The sequence below is a fragment of the Camellia sinensis genome, chromosome 13, assembly GCF_055761805.1.
Source record: "Camellia sinensis isolate YWXY chromosome 13, ASM5576180v1, whole genome shotgun sequence".
Lineage (NCBI taxonomy): Eukaryota > Viridiplantae > Streptophyta > Magnoliopsida > Ericales > Theaceae > Camellia > Camellia sinensis.
The window spans coordinates 143,979,902-143,988,665 of NC_138973.1; positions in this window are offsets into that span (position 1 = coordinate 143,979,902).

Genomic DNA, 8,764 nt, shown 5'->3' on the forward strand with positions numbered 1-8,764 from the left:
CCCAACATGTTTTGCTTTGTTATTGACTAGGATTTGGTGAGAATGCCGAGATCATTTGCATGCATATAAAGCGTGTTTTGAGAATGTGATTGCCATGTGATTGTAGGTCCTTGATCTTTGCTTTGAGCCTACACCCGAGGAGATCTATGTGAGTGGTATTTTTAATAAAGCTATGTTATACTGTTTTGATAAATCTTGCTTTGCTTTGTTTTGACGAAAGTATTTGTTAAGCATGAATGGATAGCTCTGTTTTGATGTATCAAGTATAAGCTTTGTTTTGATGTCATTCTTGAAAAGTCCCTTGTACTGGAGGACTCTAAACTTTCGCAGTACCAAGTATAAAAGTCCCTTGTGCTGGAGGACTCTAAACTTTCGCAGCACTAAGTATAAAAGGATACGGTCCTTCTTGGAAAGACTATCGTGTTAAAGCGGGCTACGGGCCTAAGTAACACAAGACTATCGTGTTAAAACGGGCTACGAGCCTAAGTAACACAAGACCATCGTGTTTAAAAGAGCTACGGGCTTAAGTAACACAAGTCCCTTGTGCTGGAGGACTATAAACTTTCGCAGTACCTTTGACTAATCGATTACGGATCGTGCAGTCCTTGTTTTGCCACTGACGGTTTACCGCGTGGACTTGTTTGTTCGGAAAGCTTGATTTGTGTTTTGCCGATGCCAGTGAGCATCCCTTGAGACTTGTAAGACTTGATATATGAATACGGTTCATCTCTTGTTTTGATAAAGTTTTGATGTGTTTTGCTTTGAAAAGATCTCGGCTAATATTCGTATGGTTCTGCCATGTTTTGTTTTGAAAGACTTCGGCTATATTCATGCAAAACCTTTATTACTAGTACCATTCACTGAGTATCCAAGCTCACCCTCTCTATATATATGTAGGTGATGAGCAGGACGTCGGCGACGCCTAGAACGTGTTTTGAAAGCTTGTTTTGGATTCATGATTTTGTCGGCTTTGTTTGTATTCACGTCGGCAATGTCATTTCTTTTATGTCGGCGAATCTTGAAAATCATGCTTCTTGGCTTGTATTCATTGTCATTTTGTATATGTCGGCTCGAGAAGCCTTTTGATCAAGATGTAATACGTATTTTGCTTTGTTGTATTCAAGTTGTAAAGATGTATGCCATTTCATTAGACTTATGCACTGCTCTTATGGACCACTTGTATTTTGATTTATTGCTTCTGCATTTGTGAGCCCCTATATCTATACTCTGATTGTGTTAAACTTTTGAAAGTTTGCCTTCGGTAATTACGGATTACTGGCCATCACGGCACCAAACTACTAGGGGCGGTTTGGGGTCGTGACATACTATGAATCTACTGGGAATTTACTGAGAATTTACTAGGAATTTTCTGATTAAATTACTGAGAATTTAATGAATAATTTACTGAGAATTTACTTGGAATTTACTGAGTAATTTTTACTAACAATTTATTAGCAATTTAATGAGTAATTTACTGACAATTTACTGGAAATTTACGGAGTAATTTACTGAAAATTTACTTAATGATTTACTGATAATTTACTAAGTAATTGACTGAGAATTAACTTGGAATTTACTAAGTAATTTACTGGGAATTTACTAAGAAATGTACTGAGAATTACTGAGTAATTTATTGGGAATTTACTGATTAATTTCTTAGGAATTTACTAAGTAATTTGATGAGAATTTACTGGGAATTCACTAACTAATTTTCAAGGAATTAACTAGGAATGTACTGAGTAATTTGCTGGCAATTTATTGAGAATTTACTGGCAATTTACTGTGTAATTTGTTGGGAATTTACTAACTAACTTAATAAGAATTTACTTGAAATTTACTGAGAATTTATTGGAAATTTACCGATGATTTACTGAGAATTTATTGAGTAATTTATTGAGAATTTTGTGAGAATTTACTGAGTAATTTACTGAGAATTTCTAGCAATTTACTAAATAATTTATTGAGAATTTAGTGGGAATTTACTGAGTAATTTACAGAGAATTTACTGGAATGTACTAGTAATTTACTGGTAATTTACTGACAATTTATTGGGAATTTACTGAGTAATTTACTGAGTAATTTACTGGGAATTTACCGAGTACTTTACTTGGACTTTACTGAGTAATTTACTAAGAATTTACAGGGAATTTACTGAGAAATTCAATGAGAATTTTTTGAAAATTTAATGAGTAATTTACAGAGATTTAACAAGGAATTTACTGAGTAATTTCCTAAAAATTAACTGGTAATTTACTGAGGAATTTACTAAGAATTTAATGAGTAATTTACTCATTAATTTGTTGAGAATTTACTGAAAATTTATTGAGGAATTTATTGGGAATATACTAGTAATTTACTAAGTAATTTACTTGGAATTTGATGAGCAATTTACTGAGAATTTACTGGGAATCTACTGAGAATTTATTAGGAATTTAATGAATAATTTACAGAGAATTTACTTGGAATTTACTGAGTAATTTTTACTAACAATATACTAGGAATTTAGTGAGTAATTTACTGACAATTTACTGGGAATTTACTAAGTAATTGACTGAGAATTTACTTGGAATTTACTAAGTAATTTACTGGAAATTTACTGAGAAATGTGCTGAGAATTACTGAGTAATTTACTTGAAATTTACTGATTAATTTCCTGGGAATTTACTGAGTAATTTGCTTAGAATTTATTGGGAATTCACTAACTAATTTTCAGAGAATTAATTAGGAATTTACTGGGTAATTTACTAAAAATTAACAGGGAATATACTGAGTAAATTACTGAGAATTTATAGGAAATTTACTAAGTAATTTACTGAGAATTTGCTGGGAATTTAAAGAGTAATTGACTGAAACTTCATAGGGAATTTACAGAGAATTTACTAGGAGTTCACTTAGTAATTTTCTGAGAATTTACAGGCAATTTACTAATAATTTACTGAGTAATTTACTGGAATTTATTGAGTAATTGACGGAGAATTTACTGAGAATTTACTGATTAGTTTACTAAGAATTTACAGGGAATTTACTTTGAATTTACTGGGTAATTTACTGGGAATTTACTGAGTAATTTATTTAGAATTTACTGTGAATTTACTAAGTAATTTACTTAGAATTTACTGGGAATTTACTGAGTAACTTACTAAGAATTTATTTGAAATTTACTAGAAATTTACTGAATAATTTAATGGGAATTTACTGGGAAGTTACTGAGTAATTTACTGATAATTTTCTGAGAATTTACTGAGTAATTTATTGAGAACTTTGTGAGAATTTACTAAGTGATTTACGGAGAACTTACTTGCAATTTTTGGAATAATTTATTGAGAATTTAGTGGGAATTTATTGAGTAATTTACAGAGAATTTACTGGGAATGTACTGAGTTATTTTCTGAGTAATTTACTGAGAATTTATTTGGAATTTACTAAGTAATTTACTTAGAATTTACTGGGAATTTTCTGAGTAATTTACTTGGACTTTACTTAGTAATTTAATAAGAATTTACAAGGAATTTACTGAGTTATTCAATGAGAATTTTTTGGGAATTTAATGAGTAATTTATTGAAAATTAACTAGTAATTTATTGAGAATTAACAAGGAATTTACTAAGTAATTTACTGAGAATTTACTAGGAACTTACTGAGCAATTTACTTGGAATTTACTGAGAATTTACTAAAAATTTACTAAGTAATTTACTTAGAATTTAATGAGTAATTTACTGAGAATTTATTGGGAATTTACAGAGTAATTTATTGAGTAATTTAATGAGAATTTACTGAGTAATTTAACGAGAATTTACTTGGAATTTCCGGAGAATTTATTGGGATGTTACTCAGTAATTTGCTGATAATTTACTAGAAATTTACTGAGTAATTTACTGGGAATCTACTGGAAATTTACTGAGAATTTTCTAATTAAATTACTGGGAATTTACTAGGAATTTAATGAATAATTTACAGAGAATTTACTTAGAATTTACTGAGTAATTTACTAACAATTTACTGAGAATTTAATGAGTAATTTACTAATAATTTACTGAGAATTTACTAAATAATTGACTGAGAATTTTTGGGAATTTAATAAGTAATTTACTGAAAAATGTACTGAGACTTACTGAGTAATTTACTGGGAATTTACTAATTAATTTTCTTGGAATTTACTGAGTAATTTGATGAGAATTTACTGGGAATTCACTAACTAATTTTCAGAGAATTAACTAGGAATTTATTGAGTAATTAACTGGGAATATACTTAGTGAGTTACTGAGAATTTATAGGAAATTTACTAAGTAATTTACGGAGAATTTACTGGGAATTTACGGAATAATTGACTGAAACTTCACAAGGAATTTACTGAGAATTTACTGGGAATTTACTGAGTAATTTTCTGAGAATTTACAGGCAATTTACTGATAATATACTGAGTAATTTACTAGAATTTATTGAGTAATTGACGGAGAATTTACTGGGAATTTATTGATTAGTTTACTAAGAATTTACAGAGAATTTACTTTGAATTTACTGAGTGATTTACTGAGAATTTACTGTGAATTTACCATGTAATTTACTTGGAATTTAATAAGTAATTTACTGAAAATTTACTAAGTAATTGACTGAGAATTTACTGAGAATTTATTGAGAATTTATTGGGAATTTACTGGCAATTTACTGAGTAATTTGTTGGGATATTATTGAGCTACTTACTAAGAATTTACTTGAAATTTACCTAAAATTTACCTAGAATTTACTGGAAATTTACTGTGTAATTTAATGGGAATTTACTAGGAAGTTCCTGAGTAATTTACTAAGAATTTACTGAGTAATTTATTGAGAATTTTGTGAGAATTTACTGAGTAATTTATTGAGAATTTACTGGCAATTTACTGAATAATTTGTTAAGAATTTATTGAGTAATTTACAGAGAATTTACTAGGAATGTACTGAGTAATTTACAGAGAATTTACTGATAATTTACTGAGAATTTACTGGCAATTTACTGAGTAATTTACTGAGAATTTATTGGGAATTTACTGAGTAATTTCCTTAGAATTTACAGGCAATTTACTGAATAATTTACTGAGAATTTACCGAGTAATTTACTTCGACTTTACTGAGTAATTTACTAAAAATTTACAGGGAATTTAATGAGTAATTGAATGACATTTTTTGGGAATTTAATGAGTAATTTATAGAGATTTAACAAGGAATTTACTGAGTAATTTATTGAAAAGTAACTGCTAATTTACTGAGTAATTTACTGAGAATTAACAAGGAATTTACTAAGTAATTTACTGAGAATTTACTAGGAATTTACTGAGTAATTTACTTGGAATGTACTACTAATTTATTGAGTAATTTACTGAGAATTTACAGGGAATTTACTAAGTAATTTACTGAGAATTTAATGAGTAATTTACTGAGAATTTGCTGAGAATTTACAGAGTAATTTATTGAGAATTAACTGGTAATTTACTGCATAATTTATTGAGAATTTACTTGGAGATTAATTTTCTGAGAATTTATTGGGATATTACTCGTTAATTTGCTGAGAATCTACTGGAAATTTACTAAGTAATTTACTGGGAATATACTGGTAATTTACTAAGTAATTTACTTGGAATTTACTGAGCAATTTACTGAGAATTTATTCAGAATTTACTAAGCAATTTACTGAGAATTTACTGGGAATCTACTGGGAATTTACTGGGAATTTTCTGATTAAATTACTGAGAATTTACTGAAAATTTAATGAATAATTTACTGAGAATTTACTGAGTAATTTTTACTAACAATTTACTAGGAATTTAATAAGTAATTTACTGACAATTTACTGGGAATTTACTGAGTAATTTACTGAAAATTTACTTAGTGATTTACTGAGAATTTACTAAGTAATTGACTGAGAATTGATTGGAAATTTACTAAGAAATGTACTGAGAATTACTGAGTAATTTACTGAGAATTTACTGATTAATTTCCTGAGAATTTACTGAGTAATTTGATGAGAATTTACTAGTGATTCTCTAACTAATTTTCAGGGAATTATCAAGAAATTTACTAAGTAATTTACTAAAAATTAACTGAGAATATACTGAGTAAATTACTTAGAATTTATAGCAAATTTACTAAGTAATTTCCTGGGAATTTACGAAGTAATTGACTGAAACTTCACAGGAAATTTACTGGGAATTTACTGAGTAATTTTTTGAGAATTTACAGGCAATTTACTGATAATTTACTAAGTAATTTACTGGAATTTATTGAGTAATTGACGGAGAATTTACTGGGAATTTACTAATTACTTTACTAAGAAGTTACAGGGAATTTACTTTGAATTTACTTGGAATTTACTGAGTAATTTATTGAGAATTTACTGTGAATTTACTTAGTACTTTACTTGGAATTTACTAAATAATTTACTGGGAATTAACTGAGTAATTTACTGAGAATTTACTGGGATTTTATTGAGAATTTACTGGGAATTTACTTGCAATTTACTGAGTAATTTGTTGGGAATTTACTGAGTAACTTACTAAGAATTTACTTGAAATTTACTGAAAATTTACTGAGTAATTTAATGAGAATTTACTGGGAAGTTACTGAGTAATTTACTTATAATTTACTGAGTAATTTATTGAGAATTTTGTGAGAATTTACTGAGTAATTTACGGAGAATTTACTGGCAATTTACTGAAAATTTTATTGAGAATTTAGTGGGAATTTACTGAGAAATTTACAGAGAATTTACTGGGAATGTACTAAGTAATTTACTGGGTAATTTACTGAGAATTTATTGGGAATTTACTGAGTAACTTACTGGGAATTTACTTGTGATTTACTGAGTAAATTACTTAGAATTTACAGGCAATTTACTAAGTAATTTACTAAGAATTTACTGAGAATTTACTGAGTAATTTACTTGGACTTTACTGAGTAATTTAATAAGAATTTACAAGGAATTTACTGAGTAATTCAATGAGAATTTTTTGGGAATTTAATGAACAATTTACAGAGATTTAACAAGGAATTTACTGAGTAATTTCCTGAAAATTAACTTGTAATTTACTGAGGAATTTACTGAGAATTTACTGAGAACTTAAGGAGTAATTTACTGAGAATTTATTGGGAATTTACTCATTAATTTGTTGAGAATTTACTGGAAATTTACTGAGGAATTTACTGAGTAATTTACTGTGAATTTACTGGCAATATACTGGTAATTTATTGAGTAATTTACTTTGAATTACTGAGCAATTTAATGAATAATTTATAGAGAATTTACTTAGAATTTACTATGTAATTTACTAACAATTTACTGGTAATTTAATGAGTAATTTACTAACAATTTACTGAAAATTTATTCAGTGATTTACTGAGAATTTACTAAGTAATTGACTGAGAATTAATTTGGAATTTACTAAGTAATTTAGTAGGAATTTACTGAGAAATGTACTGAGTAATTTCTTGGGAATTTACTAAGCAATTTGATGAGAATTTACTGGGAATTCACTAACTAATTTTTTGAGAATTAACTAGGAATTTACTGAGTAATTTACTGAAAATTAACTTGGAGTATATTGAGTAAATTACTGAGAATTTATAGGAAATTTACTAAGTAATTTACTGAGAATTTACTGGGAATTTACGGAGTAATTGACTGAAACTTAACTGGGAATTTACTTAGTAATTTTTTGAGAATTTACAAGCAATTTACTGATAATTTACTGAGTAATTTACTAGAATTTATTGAGCAATTGACGGAGAATTTAGTAGGAATTTACTGATTAATTTACTAAGAATTTACAAGGAATTTACTTTGAATTTACTGGGAATTTACTGAGTAATTTACTGCGAATTTACTAAGTAATTTATTGAGAATTTACTAAATAATTTGCGAGGAATTTACTGAGTAATTTACTGGGAATTTACTGAGAATTTACTTAGAATTTACAACCAATTTACTGAGTAATTTGTTGGAAATTTACAGAGTAACTTACAAAGAGTTTACTTGAAATTTACTAAGTAATTTACTGAGAAATTACTAAAAATTTACTGAGTAATTTAACGGCAATTTACTGAGAATTTACTAGTAATTTATTGAGAATTTTGTGGGAATTTACTGAGTAATTAACTGAGAATTTACTGGCAATTTACTGAATAATTTATTGAGAATTTAGTGGGAATTTACTGAGTAATTTACAGAGAATTTACTGGGAATTTACTGAGTAATTTAATGAGAATTTACTAAGAATTTACTTGTAATTTACTGAGAATTTACTGGTAATTTTTTGAGAATTTATTGGGAATTTACTTGTAATTTACTGAGAATTTACTGGTAATTTTTTGAGAATTTATTGGGAATTTACTCGTAATTTACTGAGTAATTTACTGAGAATTTACTGGTAATTTTTTGAGAATTTACTGGGAATTCACTTAGAATTTACTGGGAATTTGCTGAGTAATTTACTGAGAATTTACTTTCAATTTACTGAGTAATTTAATGGGAATTTACTCGAAATTTACTGAGTAATTTACTGAGAATTTATTGGGAATTTACTGAGCAATTTACTTGGACTTTACTGAGTAATTTACTGAGAATTTACAGGGAATTTAATGAGTAATTCAATAAGAATTTTTTGGGAATTTAATGAGTAATTTACAGAGATTTAACAAGGAATTCATTGAGTAATTTACTAAAAATTAACTGGTAATTTATTGAGAACTAACATGGAATTTACTAAGTATTTACTGAGAATTTACTAGGAA